Raw genomic sequence first — 19,761 nt, 5'->3', positions numbered from 1 at the left:
CTCTCTCCAAGTGATCTAGGACCGCCCCCCAAGGATCTCCGCTTTACGGCAGATGGTTCACAGATGACCCCGGCCCTAGGTTCACTCCAAGCACAAGTCACCTTTGGCAACAGGTCGTGTCAAGCCTGGATTGATGTGCATAACGGTGTCCTGACTCCTTTGCTGTCCTACAGACATTGTCAAGAGTTGGCCATCATCTCTCAGGACTTCCCCAAACCTATTCTCGAGGTAAAACACGCCAACAGGGTGCAAGAAGGGAGCAGCAACAACCCTGCTGCCACCCTACCCCTGCCTCTTGCCAGTGACACCACTCCTTCGGATGCTCGGACGTACTTCCTGAAGGAATTCAGCGACGTTCTGGTGACCAAGTCCGCTCTGGAATCCAAGCCTCTCAAGAAGATGGTAGGTCCCCCCATGAGGATCCACTTGATGGACGACGCGAAGCCCTTCACTATTTACACCCCTCGACTGGTCCCCCTGGCCTTCCGCGAGGCGGTCAAAAACGAGCTGGACTCCATGGTCGCCCAAGAAATTATTGCACCAGCCGGTGATGACCCGTCTCCATGGTGTCACCCTATGGTTGTCGTCGCAAAACCCAAAGGTGGTGTTCGGATTACCACTGACCTCTCCAAGCTCAACAGCCAGGTGTCTCATCCTGCGCACCCTTCTCCCACGCCCTTTGCAGCTATACGCAGTGTGAACCCGAAGGTGCGCTTCTTCACGACGATGGACGCCCTGTGTGGATACTGGCAGATATAGCTTACCGAAGAAGACAGACCACTCACAACTTTCATCACCCCGCATGGAAGTTACAGTTATTGCTGTGGCCCCATGGGATTCGCCGCTACAGGAGACGCTTTCTGTCTTCGAGGTGATATGGCTCTACAAGGTCTGGCAAAATGCGTGAAAGTGGTCGACGACTGTAAAGGCCTGGGACTTAGGGATAGAAATCCCTTACCAGGCTAATCAGGATCTTAATAAAGGAAAGTCAAGGACCATGGTTTTCCGAGGAATAACAAACAACCGTTAGAGATTGGCATCTCTTTACTGTAAAAATATAACACAAAACTCTGACACCACTCAACAAACATCAAATAATTACGGGAGTCAAACAATTAATGGAAGCAACAATTAAAGGAATCAAACAAATAATGGGAGTCAGCAATTAATGGATTCAAATAATTAAATGGAGTCAACAATTGATAGAATCGAACAATAAAGGGGAGTCAGCAATTAATGGAATCAAACAATGAACAAATATTTCCTACGGCAGTGGCCCTGGGGGAAGGTTCTGGAACACGGTGATGCACACTCAGGATAGGGAAGCGTCCACTTCAATTCCACACTCAGCGACGTCTTGAAAAGGCAGGAGAACACGGGGGCACGGACGGAATGTGTTGAACTGATGGTCGTGGTATGCGGAAGTGGTAGATGACCAGAGAGTTGGCAGTTGATAGGTGAAGGTCTGGGAACACAGCCCACGAGTCCAGGACCTATGATGAGATCACAGCCAGAATTTGACGGACAGCAGGGTAGCTAGATACTGACGGTATGGCGGCTGGGTTGAATCTGCTCGTGGCGGAGATAGTCGCTGCCATTCTCACCTCCGTCCAACCACCCCAAGGGTCGTCTGCACCAGCAAACGAGCGAGTTAGCAGCGGTAACTAGCCGGAGGATCGTTTCCGTCCTTACAACGACATACTCGTGTACGACGAGGATTATATGAATCACCTCTGCCGTATCTACGAGGTACTCAACAGGTGCCGGAAGCATGGCATTACCCTAAATGCCGACAAGTTTGTTCTGGCCAGCTCTTCAGTTGACTTTTGTGGGTACACCCTCTCAGGGAATGGTATGGCAGCTGACCCGGAAAATGTCCGCGCCATCACGGATTTTCCCACCCCTGCTAACCTCACCGACTTGAGGTCCTTCATCGGTCTCGTCAACCAGTTAGCAGAGTTTTCGTCGGACATCTCCGCAGCTGCCCAACCACTTCGCCCCCTGATGAGCCCCAAGTGGACATTCCTGTGGACCCCCGACCACGACAAGGCCTTCCAGCAAGTGAAACAGGCCCTGTCTAGTCCACCTATCCTCGCCACGTTTGACCCAGCCTTGTCGACGGTTCTGCAGACAGATGCCTCACGCTTGTACGGCGTGGGATACGCCCTACTGCAGGACCATGGTGGAGGGCAGTTCCGGCTCGTCCAGTGTGGCTCGCGTTTCCTCTCTGACACCGAGACGTGCTACGCCACTATTAAGTTGGAGCTGTTGGCTGTGGTTTGGGCGATGTCTAAGTGCAGGTTTTACCTTATAGGCTTGCAACACTTTCACCTTGTGACCGACCATCGCCCGCTTGTCCCGATCCTCAACCACTACACGCTGGACGCCGTTGAGAACCCTTGCCTCCAGCGTCTGAAAGAGAAGCTCTCGGCGTACATCTTCACAGCAGTGTGGCATGCTGGTAAGGAGCTCTGCATCCCTGATGCCTTATCCCGCTCTCCTGTCAGCCGCCCTACTCCAGAAGACCATGTGCTCGACGCCGACCTCGCTCTTTCCGTCAGGACTGTGGTCACTCTACATGCCGTCCAATCCCTTCGTTCGGACCTGTCACCAGATGACGACAAGGCAATGGAAGACCTTCGAACAGCGGCCCGAGATGACCCTTCCTACGTCCGACTCGTCGAGTGTGTGAGGAATGGATTTCCTAGCAACCGCTACGATCTTCACAACACCCTGCTCCCGTATTGGAAACTCCGCGATGAACTCTACTGCGACGGAGACCTTGTTCTGTACGGAGCACGTGTAGTTGTCCCTGCTGCATCACGTCCCCACGTCTTGGCTCGCCTTCACGACAGTCACCTTGGAGCTGAGGCCACCAAACGACGTGCGCGACAGACTGTGTTCTGGCCCGGCATCAACTCCGACATCTCCAATGTTGTCCGTGCATGTGAGCCCTGCCAAGTATTACAACCCAGCCAGCAGCAGGAACCCTTCATGAGTGATGACGACAACCCCACCCGCCCCTTTGAGTCCGTGTCGGCCGACTTTTTCTCTGTGTCAGGAAAGTCCTTCCTTGTTATCGTCGACCGTCTCTCTGGTTGGCCGGTTGTCATCAAGTGCGGTAATGACACGATGTCTGCCGCCACTATCAGCAAGTTCCGCCACTACTTCCATGACGTGGGCGTTCCTGTACGCCTGCGAACCGACGGAGGGCCTCAGTTCACAAGCCGGGACTTTGCTGTGTTCCTTGACCGATGGGGAGTCCGGCATGTGTTGTCATCGCCCCATTACCCACAGTCCAACGGCCACGCTGAGGCTGCTGTCAAATCCCTGAAGCACCTCATCCTTAAGGTGGCCCCTTTTGGGAATATTGACTGCGAGGCCTTCGACCGGGGTCTTCTTGAACTCCGCAACACACCTAACTACACCGGACGCTCCCCTGCCTAGGTTGTGTATGGACGCCCCCTTCGTTCTTGTGTCCATGCTCATCCTCAATCCTTTTCCAAGGAGTGGCAGGCCAAGACAGAGGATTGTGATCGCCGAGCCGCCGAACGTGTTCAAGACGTCGTCGCCCGCTACAACGACCACGCCCGTTCTCTCCCAAGGTTGAGTGTCGGCACCCAAGTCCGTGTTCAGGACCCGACCTCCTTACGTTGGGACAAAGTAGGCGTAGTCATGGGTCTCGGTAGGTCACGGGACTACCAGGTGCGGTTACCCAGTGGTCGTGTGTGGTGGAGGAACTGCCGTTTTCTCCGCCCTGTAACAATGCCTTCTGCTGACCCCGCCACCAGTGTTGAGTCCCATACCCTTCCCAGTGATGAAGTTCCTCGACGCTCAGAACGGATCCAAAAGAAAAGGTCCGCTCAAGACTTTGCTATGAGCGTATAGGGGGGAGGGAGGTGTATATTAGGTATGCTGTATTATATATTATGTATGTATATTATGTATGTGCTCCATTTATATATATTATTTATTCAGCCTAGCTAGCAGCATGTGGCAATGTAATTACCATGTCCCACATGCTTAATTAATGTGCCTGGCGACAGGTTGAAGAGCGCTACTCCCCTTGTGTACATATCTCTTATCAGGTAAATCGAACCTACAAAACTATACAGGTGTTTATGTTCGCTCCTGTATATTGAACTTATTACCCAGAACACGAACAACCACCATATACATTAACCTTTATAGTAGCAAACTGTGTAAGAGGGTAAGGCTGGGTGCTCTTTATGCCTAAGGCTGCGTGCTCTTTATGCCTAAGGCTGGGTGCTCTTTATGCCTAATGCTGGGTGCTCTTTATGCCTAAGACTGTAATAATTCTTAGCTCTAAAAAGGGAGGCCCTGTGATTATTGTGGTTGTCTCCTGCAGGTTGACTCAGGCAGTTCTATCATAAAAAGGTGAGCCCGATTTGTCTTCCCACCAAGACCTCCCGTTCTGAGTGTCTAGGGAAACACATTGAAGGTCGCTGACTGGGGCAAAGACTATGATAAGTTAGTCTCTCTCTCTCAAAACACTGTTAACATTAATTATTCCTCCAAAATCTGTGCTTCAATTTTTTTTCTCCAAGAATAAATTAACTCTATACTGCAACTAACAACCCTCCTACTCCACACAGGTAAACTATGTGGACTAACAACCCTCCTCCTCAACACAGGTAAACTATGTGGACTAACAACCCTGGTCCGCCATACAGGTAAACTATATAGACTAACAACCCTCCTCCTCCACACATGTAAACTATGTGGACTAACAAAACTCTAGAGAATTTGTGTGGACGCCACCGTGGGCAAGGCTACTTTTGAAAGTCATATTACTGGTGACCACTTCTTTACTACCTATCCGGGAGTCAAGAAAATCTGTCTGGTAGGTGGAGGGGTTGTGTGGTAGGTGGAAGGGTTGTGTGGTAGGTGGAGGGGTTATGCGGTATGTGGAGCGGTTATGTGGAAGGTGGAGGGGTTATGTGGTAGGTGGAGGGGTTATGTGGTAGGTGGAGGGGTTATGTGGTAGGTGGAGGGGTTTTGTGGCAGGTGAAGGGGTTGTGTGGTAGGTGGAGGGGTTGTGTGGTAGGTAGAGGGGTTATGCGGTATGTGGAGCGGTTATGTGGTGCATGGAGTGGTTATGTGGTAGGTGGAGCGGTTGTGTGGTAGGTGGACGGTTTGTCTGGTGGGTGGAGGAGTTATGCGGTATGTGGAGCGGTTATGTGTTAGTTGGAGGGGTTGTGTGGTAGGTGGAGGTGCTATGCAGTATGTGGAATTGTTATGTTGTAGGTGGAGGGGTTGTGTGGTAGGTGGAGGGGTTATGTGGTAGGAGGAGCGGTTATGCTGTAGGTGAAGCGGTTATGTGGAAGGTGGAGGGGTTGTGTGGTAAGTGGAGGGGTTATAAGGTGGAGGGGTTGTGTGGTAGGTGGAGGGCAGGTGGAGGACTGTGTGGTAGGTGGAGGGGTTGTCGGTGGGAGGAGGGGTAGTGGAGGTTGTGGAGGTGGAGCGGTTATGTGGTGTGGAGCGGTTATGTTGCAGGTGGAGGGGCTGGGTAGGTGGAGGGATGTGTGTGGAGGGGTTGTGTGTGGTGGAGGCCAGGTAGGGTGAGGTTGGTGGCAGGTGAGCGGTTAGTGTGGTAGGTGGAGGGTTGTGTGGTAGGTGGAGGGGTTGTGTGGGCAGGTGGAGCGGTTATGTGGTAGGTGGAGGGGGTTGTGTGGAAGGTGGAGGGGTTGTGTGGTGTGGAGGAGTTGTGTGGTGGGAGGGTTGTGTGGTGGTGAGCGGTTATAAGGTAGGTGGATGGGGGTGGAGGGCTGGTGGTAGGTGGAGGACTTATGTGGTAGGTGGAGGCAGTTGTAGGTGGAGGAGTTGTGTGCAGGTGGAGGGCTGTGTGGGTAGGTGGAGGGTGGGTAGGTGGATGAGTTGTGTGTGGTGGGGAGGGTGTGTGGAGGTGTTGTGGATAGGTGGTGAGTTGTGTGGTGGTGGAGGGGTTGTGGTAGGTGAGATGTTGTGGTAGGTGGAGGAGTTGTGTGGTAGGTGGAGGGTTGTGTGTGGTGTGGAGGTGTTTGGGTGATGGAGGGGTTGTGGTAGGTGGAGGGGTTGTGGTTGGTGAGGGGTGTTGTGATAGGTGGTGGAGTTGTGTGGCAGGTGGAGGGTTGTGGGGCAGGTGGAAGGATGTGGGTGGAGGAGTTGTGTGGCAGGTGGAGGGTTGGGTGTGGTAGGTGGAGGGGTTGAGTCACAGATGGAGGGGTTGTGTGGTAGGTGGAGGGGTGTTGTGGTTGGTGGAGGGTTGTGTAGGCGGAGTGAGCTGGAGTAGGTGGAGGGGTTGTGGTAGGTGGAGGGCTTATGTAGTGGAGGGGTTGTGTGGCAGGTGGAAAGTTTGTGGTGGAGCGGTGAGATAGGTAGGTGGAGGGGTTCAGTGGTAGGAGTGAGCGGTGGTAGGTGGAAGGGTTGTGTGGCAGGTGGAGGCTGTGTGGTAGGTGGGAGGATTGTGTGGTAGGTGTAGCGGCTTGGTGGTAGGTGCAGCGGTTGTGGTAGGCGGAGGGGTTGGTGGTAGGTGGAGGTTGTGGGTAGGTGGAGCGGTTGGTGTGGTGGGAGCGGTTGTAGGAAGGGCTGTGGTGAGGAGTTGAGTGGCAGGTGGAGGGGTTGTGTGGTAGGTGAGGCTCTGAGGGGTGGAGGGGTTGTGTGGTAGGTGGAGGGGCTGTGTGGTAGGTGGAGGGTTGCAGTAGTAGGGCTTGGTGGTACTGCAGCGGTATGTGGTAGGCGGATGGGTTGTGTGGTAGGTGGAGGGTTGTGTGTGGTAGGTGGACCGGTTATGTGGTAGGTGGGAGCGGTTATGTTGTAGGTGGAGGGGTTGTATGGTGGGTGGAGGGGTTGTGTGGGTGGAGGAGTTTTGTTGTAGGTGGAGGGGTTTGAGTGGTAGGTGGAGGGGTTGTGTGGTAGGTGGAGGGTTGAGTGGTAGGTGGAGGGGTTGTGTGGTTAGGATGGAGGAGTTGTGGATAGGTGGAGGTTGTGGGTAGGTGGAAGGGTTGTGTGGTAGGTGGAGGCAGGAAAGGTGGAGGGGTTATGTGGTAGGTGGAGGGGTTGTGGTAGGTGAGGGGTTGTGTGTTAGGTATGATTAAATCTAACTTAGCAAAGCAACAATCCATTAGGCCCGGACCCTGTGTTAGAGGGGTTGTGTGGTAGGTGGAGGGTTGGAGGGAGGTGGAAGGGTTGAGTGGTAGGTGGAGGGGTTGTGTGGTAGGTGGAGGGTTGAGTGGTAGGTGGAGGTGTTGAGTGGTAGGTTGAGGGTTGTGTGGTAGGTGGAGAGGTTGTGTGTAGGTGCATGGTGTGGGTAGGTGGGAGGTGGAGGGCTGTGGTAGGTGGTGGAGGGGTTGTGGTAGGTGTAGGATTTGTGTGGTAGGTGCAGTGGTGTGGGTAGGCGGAGGGGTTGGGTGGGAGGGGTGTGTGTGGTAGGTGAGCGGTGTGGTAGGTGGAGCGGTATGTTGTAGGTGGAAAGGTTTTGTGGTAGGTGGAGTGGTTGTGTGTGGTATGGAGGAGTTTTTGTGGTAGGTGGAGGGGTTTGAGTGGTAGGTGGAGGGTTGTGGTAGGTGGAGGGGTTGAATGGTAGGTGGAGGGTTGTGTGTGGTAGATGGAGGGGTTTGGGATAGGAGCAGTGTGTAGGTGAGGGGTTGTGTGGTAGTGAGGGTTGTGGTAGGTGGAGCGGTTATGCGGTAGGTGGAGGGGTTGTGTGGTAGGTGGAGGGGTTGTGTGGTAGGTGGAGCAGTTATGTGGAATGTGGAGCGGTTATAAGAACATAAGAACATAAGAATGGAGGAAACTGCAGCGGGCCATTTGGCCCATACTGGGCAGTCCCGTTTACACCCAACCCCTATTGCTCATATGAGCATCCAACCTATGTTTGAAGCAATTCAGCGTATTCGAGTTAATGATGATATTTGGTAACTTGTTCCATTCATCCACTACTCTGTTTCCAAACCAGTGTTTACCTATTTCACGCCTAAATCTAAATTTGTCTAATTTAAAACCATTGTTACGAGTTCGCTCCTGGTTGATAGTTTGAGTACCTTTGTAATGTCCTCTTTGTTTAGCCCTGCCTTCCACTATCACCTCTATCAGGTGCCCCTCACCTGCTCTCAAGGAGTGCAAATTAAGATGCTTTAACCTGTCTCTATACTCAAGGTTCCTAATTCCCGATTATTCTTGTCATTCTCCTCTGAATCCTTTCCAAGGATTCTATATCCATTCTGTAATACGGAGACCAGAACTGAACTGCATAATCCAGGTGTGGTCTCACAAGAGCAAGATACAGTTTTAGGATGACCTCGCTAGTCTTGTAACTAACACTCCTTTGTATGAACCCAAGTACTTTATTAGCCTTTTACGAGAAAAACACATTGTTTACTTCTCAAGGTTCCTACTATCATTACCTCACCTCTCGAAGTCCGATTTCTCTATGGCATCGTTGTTCATCTGGTATCTGGTTTCGTTTACATCTCCTATACTGAGTACTTTACATTTGTCGACGTTGATTTCATCTGCCATTTTTCAGACCATTCGAAAAATTTGTTTAGATCTTCCTGTAGTTTTGCCGAGTCCTCGTCAGATTTGATAACACGTCCTATTTTAGTGTCATCAGCAAATTTACTTATGTTGCTGTCAATGCCGATATCTATGTCGTTTATGTATATAATAAATAGTAATGGTCCAAGTACTGAGCCTTGGCGAACTCCACTTGTGACGTTGCTCCAATGGGACTTAGTGCCGTTAATGCTCACTCGCTTTTTCCTGTCCTGTAACCACGCCCTAATCCATTTAAGGATGTCGCTTTGATGCCATGAGCTTCTACCTTTCTAATTAGTCCGTGGGGATGAAAGTTACTAGTGTTCCCTGAAGAATGCAGTGATGGGTAGGGAAACACTGTGTAACACTGAGTCCGTTTATTATGGATGAGGGAAATACAAGTGGTGACTCGCGTGTGCCATGCACGGCTCACACGGTCAGACTGAAGCTGCCTTGCCATATGGCAGCCTCGGGGCAATGTTGCCACATAACACGTGCAGTGGTGCCACGTGATTATATATATAAATGCTACTCGGCACAGTAGCTTATGTACAGGGTTGACCGGCACAGTAGCTTAGATACATAACCTACAGGGGACTCTGTCGAAGGCTTTGCTAAAGTCGAGATATACCACAATATAATTGTGCCCCTCGTCCACCGATTCGAAAACTGATGAAAAGAATGTTAATAGATTAGTTAGGCAAGAACGTCCGCTTGTGAAGCCATGCTGGGAATCATTGATCAATCTGTGCTTCTCCAGGTGATTTCGAATAGAGTTTGAAATGATTGCTTCAAGTAATTTGCCTACTATTGATGTTAGACTGATTGGGCAGTTAAAGTTTAGTGATCTATCCTTCTTGAAAATCGGTATTACATTCGCTATCCTCTAGGATTCTGGTACTACACCTGTTTTTAATCACATGTTAAACAACTTTGCTAAGGGCATACTAAGCTCTTCCTTACATTCCTTTAATACTCTGGCAAATATCTCATCGGGACCAGGTGACTTATTAGGCTTTAGTTTGTCTATTTGCTTACTAACATCGTTACTAGTCACTACTATCTCACTTAATTTGTTTTCTTCACTATCTCTGAATAGAGTCGGTGCCTCGGGTATCATGTTTAAATTTTCGGTGGTGAAAACTGTTGAAAAATATTTATTCAAATTATTGCTCATTTCTCCGTCGTTATCAGTGAGCTCGCCGAAGTCTGACCGCATTGGTCCAATCTTTTCTCGTGTTTTAGTTTGATACATTTGGTAGAATCCTTTGGGGTTTGTCTTCACCTCCCTTGCTATCCTTACCTCATTATTCCTCTTTGCTTTCCTTATCTCGGTTTTAACCCTACTGGCCAATACCCTATAATAGTCCCGGAGGTGAATTTCCCCACGATTTATCCTTCTACCTATAGCCTTCCTTTGGCCAATGATGTTCTTTAAATAATTATTTATCCATTTAGGGTCATTGTTGTCTGATCTGAGTTTTTTGTATGGTATGTTCTACCTTTGTGCATTAAGTAACTCACTATTTAAATTGTCGTGGAACTCCGCAATCTCAGACCTCGTTATCAGATCTGTGTCATCTGTCAGGTTCACAGCCAAGCGAGACACCCCCTCTCTCAGCTGCCTCTTTAAACTGTCAAAGTTTGCCCTTCTGAAATCTGGTACTTTAGTGGAATTTTCCTTACGTCTGCCCTGAAAATCTAACTGGAATCGAATTTCTTTGTGATCTCTGTTTGCAAGTTCGTTCCCTACCTCGACATTGCTAATTAGGTTTTCTCTGTTCGACAGAACTAAGTCCAGTATATTATTACCCCGTGTGGGTTCGGTTATATGTTGACTTAGGAAACAGTCCTGGATCGTCTCGAGAAAATCCTCTGATTCTGAGTTACCCGTAAGGTCAGTCCAATCTATTTGGCCAAGGTTAAAGTCGCCTACTATACAGACTTTGTTGTGTATGGAAGCCCTGCGCATTTCATCCCAGATAAGTCGCTCATTGACGCTATCAAGATTGGGGGGTCTATATATTACTCCTGTGATTAATTTTTCCCGACCGTCGCTTAATTCTATCCAAATTGTTTCTGTATTCCTCTCAGTTTTTATTTCCTTATTTATTTCACACTTCAGATTATCCCTAACATAGATTGCTACTCCGCCTCCTTTCCTGGTCTGCCTATCGGTATGGAACAGTTTGTAACCCGCAATTTGGTAGGTGGAGGGGTTGTGTGGTAGGTGGAGGGGTTGTGTGGTAGGTGGAGGGATTATGTGGTAGGTGGAGGGGTTGTGTGGTAGGTGGAGGGGTTATGTGGTAGGTGAAGGGGTTGTGTTTTAGGTGGAGGGGTTATGCTTTATGTGGAGGGGTTGTGTGGTAGGTGGAGGAGTTGTGTGGTAGGTGGAGGGGTTATGTGGTAGGTGGAGGTGTTACGCGGTATGTGGAGCAGTTTGTGGTAGTTGGAGGGGTTGTGTGGTAAGTGGAGGTGCTATGCAGTATGTGGAACGGTTATGTGGTAGGTGGAGTGGTTATGTGGTAGGTGGGGGGGTAGTGTGGTAGGTGGATGGGTTATGTGGTAGGTGAAGCGGTTATGTGGTAGGTGGAGTGGTTGTGTTGTAGGTGGAGGGGTTATGTGGTATGTGGAAGGGATGTGTGGTAGGTGGAGCGGTTGTGTGGTAGGTGGAGGGGTTGTGTGATAGGTGGAGGGTTTGTGTAGTGGGTGGAAGTGCTATGCAGAATGTGGAACGGTTATGTGGTAGATGGAATGGTTATGTGGTAGGTGGAGGGGTAATGTGGTAGGTTTAGCGGTTATGTGGTAGGTGAAGCGGTTATGTGGTAGGTGGAGGGGTTGTGTGGTAGGTGGAGGGGTTATGTGGTAGGTGGAAGGGATATAATGCGACAGAACACAATGAGAAGAATATTATAAATAGGTAGGAGAAGTATAGAGAGTAGTTGTGTAAAGATAGGAAACTTGGTAGTGTGGCCGGGATGCTATTTACTCAGCGTCAATACGCTTATCTTAACTCGTATGTCAATACAAATATTTTACTTCTTAAAGGGACAACTTGTTAAACACCTCTTTGATACAACTATTTATTAATTCACTCAATGACATGGACACATTAATATCACTATTATATCGGGTGTTACGACCGTGTCGTATTTTTTATATATTTTTTTATATATAACATGCTCCCATGTTCCATATTATTCCTGTAATGATGTGTTAAATTTACTATTATATATTCTAGTCACCTTACCCTGTGCTGTTAAGGTTTTAACTGTCATTATTTGTTCAAGCCCATCTTGTTTCTTTATTTTGTATTGTAACCAGCATCTTTGTTCTCTAACGACCATCTGCATCGTTAAACGACCCACCGGCGGGTCGCGTCGCGGGAGCCGACCTTATATATAGGACCCACCAACTGACTGGAGTTAGTTCAGTCCTCTTGTCATACAGTCCATATGCTTTGAGTGACACTTGTCACTTGTTACTTATTCTTAATTTATTTGTGTTGTTCCTGTTGCCACCAATTTGGTATATCTATGTGAGTACCTATTTATGTCTCTGTTTGTGTCCATCAGTATTTGCTTAGTTGTATTCAAGTAATTCAGTGTTGTTTCACGTTAGTTAATTTCAGTGTTAGTTTTTATATGTTTATGCAGTGTTAACGTAATCCAATGCTTTATTTTTATTCTTTTGATGTTTCGATGTTTTGTATCACTTGTGTCTTAAAAGTTTCGATGGTGAATCAATTTGTTGTGACAGCCTACGAGGCTCTTTATTGTGTTAATATTTAATCAATTAAATTCTTAAAGGTTTACTTTATTTATTTTTATTCTCTTTTAATTTACTTCACTTTTTGTTTGGTTACGCCTAGAACCTGGATATTTAAGTAAATTAATAGACGGCGTAACACGGGGTACTAACACATTATGTTTTACGTTACTCGACACTGACTCTCGGACACACCTGAATGAATACACTTCCCACAGTAGGTAACTCACCCTAGGACTCGTTCTGACAAGACTCACGTGTACCCTGACGTAGGCCCAGTGGATGCTTGGCTGGGCTGCCTTCTATGGGAGGCTTCTGCTTAGCTGGGATCTGGTCGGGAGAGGACAAGCGTGACTCTGAGAATCTCCAGAGTAATGTTCGAATGTTCGAATGGCAACCAGAATCAGAATGAATATGCCAGAATGATAATCCGAACCAGAATGATCATGGAATGGGACTGTAGGGCCTTTATATGGGGTCGGCCCAGTCGGCCTCTGACCTCTAACCAATTATCACCAAACTGGTTAGATCTGGATAGCTGTGTGCAGGTGTGGTCCTGCCCAGGTGTCTTGGTTAGGTGAGGTTGTAGGTCACCCGGCTAACTCGCGTCATTAGCGGGCGAGGTCAAGTCCCTAAGGTCGACCTGAGGTGTGTCAACCCGGAATGTGGTGGTACCACGAGGTCTGTAGTGTACTTGCTGTTATATGTGACATAATTCTGGGCTGTAAGCTTTGGTCTGACAATCAATCATTACACCTCCCGCCAAGACCAAAGCTTCATCAAAGAGACTGATGTCACAAATAGACAGCAACATCACGTGTGGTATCGAAGATAATCCCTGGCGCGATAACATAGTCTCACATTTACAAACAACAATCTCATAGGTGTATGTATTTCTACTGGCACTAGTTTGATCTAACAAAGCTCACTATACCTCCCGCCAAGATCAAAGCTTCTATGCCAGGAGAAAATGGAAACATAGCAAGTGAACATAGAATGAAAAAATCCTTCATATCTAGATTTGTATCCGAGACAACTTGCAAATCAAAACAACAACAGGTGTTACATCTCCTTATCAGCCCATGTCAAAATAATAATTCATCTTAGTCAGTAATATGGCTACAACATCGTGTTTCATAGTCCAAAACATTAATCAAATGAACTCCTAGAAAAAAGTGAGGATAAAAAAAGACATTCTTTGTAGTAAACATCAACAAAAATCAGAGAAAATACTTCAAAATACACAAAAAAAATTTCCTACTTCACATATTAGGGTATTCATATCTTTTTATTATACATCAACAACATCAGTACATTAGTTGGGTCCGGCATAGCTCACGTCTTCCATCCAGCTGGTATCTGAAAAATAGGGGATGGCGGCAGCTCAGCAGCTGTAGTCGGTTGGTCCGTCATCATCGACTTTCTTGTGATGCCAGGACAGCACATCTTCTGTCTTCTTTCTTCACATAGCACGTCTTTTGTCTTCTTTCTTCACATAGCACATCTTCTGTCTTCTTTCTTCACATACCGCACCTTGTAGGTCGTTTCTCCACACCTTCTGACTTCTTCTCTACGTTTACAGCCTCATTTTCAACATCTTCTAGATGAATTTTCTGTTCCATCTTCCTCTTTTCTTAGTACATCATCATTTTCAACATATTCCAGACGATTTTCTATTCATCTGCCGTCGGCCCCCTCCGGCCGGGATGAAGGCCGGTCCATTGCTTGGGCTGTTGTCTCCTTAGATGACTGTAAGGCAGGTTCTGCGGACCAGGGCTCGCCCTCCGTACGTGAGTGTCGGCGAGACCAAAGACCGTCCTCTCTTACACCTTCCACAGTGGTGAATCCCTCCCTGGCTGGGATCACCAGGGTTCATTGTGTGGCGATGCATTCCACACTCCTTAACTTCCTAAAGTAGAAAAATATAAAATCTTCTTAATCCTAGACCAAGGGAGGACTTGACAGAAGTGATGTGGTGTGTGGTGGGTTGAGTGCTGCATTCATCACGCTGCATTCATCACGCTGCTTCTTCACGCTGCTTCTTCTCTGCTCGTATGTACTGTGGTTGACGGCCGGCTGGCCATGGGTGGTACTGTGTGTGACATTTGACAGAGAAACAATCCTAAAGGGATGATGGATTAGTTGGAAGTGCTTTCGCAAAAAAAATTTTTACTTTATACGTTACGTCAATGTTTGGCAACTATCATTTCCGTCACGACAATGTTCTCATCAGGCTGGGTCGGGGAGTGAAGCTCTGCGCACTACACTGAATATCATTTATCACTACGCGTCAAAGGGTACATCACAAATCATAATAGCATAAAAATACACTGAGTGAAGCTCTGCATTCATCGCAATATTACTTTATATTAACCATCATCATCAACACATAGCTTACGGGACAAAAGACGGGGTATAGGGAGGCGCTGGGGAAGATTAGAGATAGGGGAGGGATCCCTATAGTATGTGGTGTCTTGCCTAGAAGAGGGGTTGGTCGTGAATGGCTGTCCAGGGCAATTGCTATAAATTGCCGACTGGGAAAACATTGTGCAAACAATGGTTGGGCATTCATTGATAACTGGCAACGATTCTATGGCAACGGCTACCTGTACTGTTGCGACGGAGTACACTTGTCTCGTGAGGGGGTAAAGACGTTGTCTGCATCCCTGGAGCATGAAATTGTCACTCCGAAGGGGGGGTTTCGCCAGTAGAGAGGGGTCGGGGAAAGTGGGAGTCAAAAAACAAGCAGGTCCTGGGAAGTAAAATTAGTTGCTCAGGATAAGGGGTAAAACAGGACCAGGGAAGAGTAGGTTTAAATGTATACTATACAAACAGTAGGGGCAGTTCAAAAGATATCGAAGTCTTTAAACTGCTAAGGGAACATATGGGCACGGGGGTGGAGGAGGCTGCAGTGGGAGCGGGTAAACAAAGTGAAAGACTACAGGGAAACAGTGTTAGGAATGATGACAAAACTAAATTAGACAGGGAGTTTAAAACTAAACGCGGTAAGGGGAGGACTCAGAACACGACTAACTTAAATGTATACTACACGAACAGTAGAAGTATGAGAAACAAAATGGATGATATTAGGGCCTTGGTATGTACCGAAAAAATCGATATAATTGCATTCACTGAAACATGGATCAACCTAGACACACGTGAGTTACCAGTCGAATACCAAATTGCAAGTTACAAGCTGTTCCATACCGATAGGCAGACCAGGAAAGGAGGTGGAGTAGCAATCTATGTTAGGGATAATGTGAAGTGTGAAATAAATAAGGAAATAAAAACTGAGAGGAATACAGAAACAATTTGGATAGAATTAAGCGACGGTCGGGAAAAATTAATCACAGGAGTAACATATAGACCCCCCAATCTTGATAGCGTCAATGAGCGACTTAGCTGGGATGAAATGCGCAGGGCTTCCATACACAACAAAGTCTGTATAGTAGGCGACTTTAACCTTGGCCAAATAGATAGGACTGACCTTACGGGTAACTCAGAATCACAGGATTTTCTCGAGACGATCCAGGACTGTTTCCTAAGTCAACATATAACCGAATCCACACAGGGTAATAATATACTGGACTTAGTTCTGTCGAACAGAGAAAACCTAATTAGCAATGTCGAGGTAGGGAACGAACTTGCAAACAGAGATCACAAAGAAATTCGATTCCAGTTAGATTTTCAGGGCAGACGTAAGGAAAATTCCACTAAAGTACCAGATTTCAGAAGGGCAAACTTTGACAGTTTAAAGAGGCAGCTGAGAGAGGGGGTGTCGCGCTTGGCTGTGAACCTGACAGATGACACCGATCTGATAACGAGATCTGAGATTGCCGAGTTCCACGACAATTTAAATAGTGAGTTACTTAATGCACAAAGGTAGAACATACCATACAAAAAACTCAGATCAGACAACAATGACCCTAAATGGATAAATAATTATTTAAAGAACATCATTGGCCAAAGGAAGGCTATAGGTAGAAGGATAAATCGTGGGGAAATTCACCTCCGGGACTATTATAGGGTATTGGCGAGTAGGGTTAAAACCGAGATAAGGAAAGCAAAGAGGAATAATGAGGTAAGGATAGCAAGGGAGGTGAAGACAAACCCCAAAGGATTCTACCAAATGTATCAAACTAAAACACGAGAAAAGATTGGACCAATGCGGTCAGACTTCGGCGAGCTCACTGATAACGACGGAGAAATGAGCAATAATTTGAATAAATATTTTTCAACAGTTTTCACCACCGAAAATTTAAACATGATACCCGAGGCACCGACTCTATTCAGAGATAGTGAAGAAAACAAATTAAATTGAGATAGTAGTGACTAGTAACGATGTTAGTAAGCAAATAGACAAACTAAAGCCTAATAAGTCACCTGGTCCCGATGAGATATTTGCCAGAGTATTAAAGGAATGTAAGGAAGAGCTTTGTATGCCCTTAGCAAAGTTGTTTAACATGTGATTAAAAACAGGTGTAGTACCAGAATCCTGGAGGATAGCGAATGTAATACCAATTTTCAAGAAGGGGGATAGATCACTATCCTCTAACTACCGCCCAATCAGCCTAACATCAATAGTAGGCAAATTACTGGAAGCAATCATTTCAAACTCTATTCGAAATCACCTGGAGAAGCACCGATTGATCAATGATTCCCAGCATGGCTTCACAAGCGGACGTTCTTGCCTAACTAATCTATTAACATTCTTTTCATCAGTTTTCGAATCGGTGGACGAGGGGCACAATTATGATGTGGTATATCTCGACTTTAGTAAAGCCTTCGACAGAGTCCCCCACGAAAGACTAATTAGAAAGGTTGAAGCTCATGGCATCAAAGGTGACATCCTTAAATGGATTAGGGCGTGGTTACAGGACAGGAAACAGCGAGTGAGCATTAACGGCACTAAGTCCCATTGGAGCAACGTCACAAGTGGAGTTCCCCAAGGCTCAGTACTTGGACCATTATTATTTATTATATACATAAACGACATAGATATCGGCATAGACAGCAACATAAGTAAATTTGCTGATGACACTAAAATAGGACGTGTTATTAAATCTGACGAGGACTCGCAAAACTACAGGAAGATCTAAACAAATTTTTCGAATGGTCTGAAAAATGGCAGATGAAATTCAACGTGGACAAATGTAAAGTACTCAGTATAGGAGATGTAAACAGGAAACCAGATACCAGATGAACAACGATGCCATAGAAATCGGACTGCGAGAGAGATTTAGGAGTAATGATAAGTAGGAACCTTAAGCCAAGTAAACAATGTGTTTTTGCTCGTAACAAGGCTAATAAAGTACTTGGGTTCATACAAAGGAGTAGTTACAAGACTAGCGAGGTCATCCTAAAACTGTATCTTGCTCTTGTGAGACCACACCTGGATTACGCAGTTCAGTTCTGGTCACCGTATTACAGAATGGATATAGAATCCTTGGAAAGAATTCAGAGGAGAATGACAAGACTAATCCCGGGCATTAGGAACCTTGAGTATAGAGACAGGTTAAAGCATCTTAATTTGCCTCCCGACGAGCGAGGCGACCTGATAGAGGTGTATAAGTGGAAGGCAGGGCTAAACAAGGGGACATTACAAAGGTACTCAAACTATCCAACCAGGAGCGAACTCGTAACAATGGTTTTTAAATTAGACAAATTTAGATTTAGACGTGAAATAGGTAAACACTGGTTTGGAAACAGAGTAGTGGATGAATGGAACAAGTTACCAAATATCATCATTAACTCGAATACGCTGAATTGCTTCAAACATAGGTTGGATGCTCATATGAGCAATAGGGGTTGGGTGTAAACGGGACTGCCCAGTATGGGCCAATAGGCCCGCTGCAGTTTCCTACATTCTTATGTTCTTATGTTCTTATTAGTGTGGTCAAGCGAGGCGGGGCGGGTCAGAAGGACGTGAGGTCACACGAGCGGGGTGGGGCGAGGCGGGGCGGGGCGGCACTGGGCGAGGCGAGGCTGGCCAGGCCCAGCCAGGCTGGTGCGTTGCGGGTGAGGTGGGGAGGAGCCGAGGCGTGGTTGATGGGGCCAGGCCGAGGCTTTGCGGGGCGGGGCAGGGCACGGAACGGCGGGGCGGGGCAGGGCGGGGCAGGGATGGGAGGAAGGGTAAGGAGGATGAGGTGAGGATTAGGACAGGGAGGAGGATGTAGGTTAAAAGACATGTTAAGTTATTACAGTTAGTACAGACACCTCTTTCATCACTGAAACACAATGGCTACATTCAACACTGACCAACAATCAAACTGCACTTGGGCTATTGAGAACGTCACACATCCCAGGGGGCACTGAGAAATTATGTTAAGCACTGAACATATTTCTCGTAAAAATTCTCCCATACCACGACGAGAGACATTTACTTGAGCTGTAACGGTGACACACTAGGACACTCTTCACGATACTACGCAGGAACTTCATATTACGCACTTACGAACGATACTCAAACAACGAGCCAGGTGTTATGGCTAAACAAGGGAGGGCATGGGTTTACGTTAAGTACACTGTTACCAATAACAAGGGACGAGGAGGGCGTGGGTTAACGCCATAGTTCGCTGCCACCAATATAATGTGACAGAGAGTAGGATGTAAAGATATGAACTTGGTAGCGTGGCCGGGATGTTATTTATTCAGCGTCAATACGCTTATCTTATCTTGTATGTCAATACGACAACTTGTTAAACACCTCTTCGGTACAACTATTTATTAATTCACTCAATGACATGGACACATTAATATCACTATTATATCGGGGTACTAACACATTACAGTGAGTTCTGCTATAACGCATGTTTTGACAACGCGAATTGGCTCTAACGCTATTTATGAATAGAGGAACGATATTTGTATAACGTGAACGCTTGTTTGCTGTAACGCGATTTTTGCTTACTATTTCTCCAATTTTGTGGTATTAACTGTGAATATGGTAAAGAAGAATATCTCCAAGAAGCGTTCTGTTGATCTCATTCCCGGTGATGATCGTAAAAGAAAGGCTATAACACTTGAAGAGAAGCTCGATGTTATCAACCTCAAAATCACCCTTCTCCCCCATCAAGTTATACTCATATTTGTACACGGTAAAGTGTTACATTTACTGTATGATTTCATTATTAGATATGAATGTAACATTTATTTAGAATGTGCTAACCTTTGTGTTAGGCAAACTACAAAAAAAATTTCGATTTCGAGTAGTAATCTGCACCTAACTCTATTTTCTCCATAACCCCTGTTATTTCTATTACGCGAATTTCTATAACACGATGTTTTACAAGAACACAACTCTCGTGTTATAGCAGAACTGACTGTATGTTTTACATTACTCGACACTGACTCTCGGACACATCTGAATGAATACATTTCCCACAGTAGGTAACTTGGAGAAGGTCGTGCCCTATCGTGCTCCCGTTAGAGACCAAGGAAAATGGCCGCTTTGGA

The sequence above is a fragment of the Homarus americanus genome, unplaced genomic scaffold, assembly GCF_018991925.1.
Source record: "Homarus americanus isolate GMGI-L3 unplaced genomic scaffold, GMGI_Hamer_2.0 scaffold25157, whole genome shotgun sequence".
NCBI lineage: Eukaryota > Metazoa > Arthropoda > Malacostraca > Decapoda > Nephropidae > Homarus > Homarus americanus.
This window is presented reverse-complemented; position numbering follows the sequence as displayed.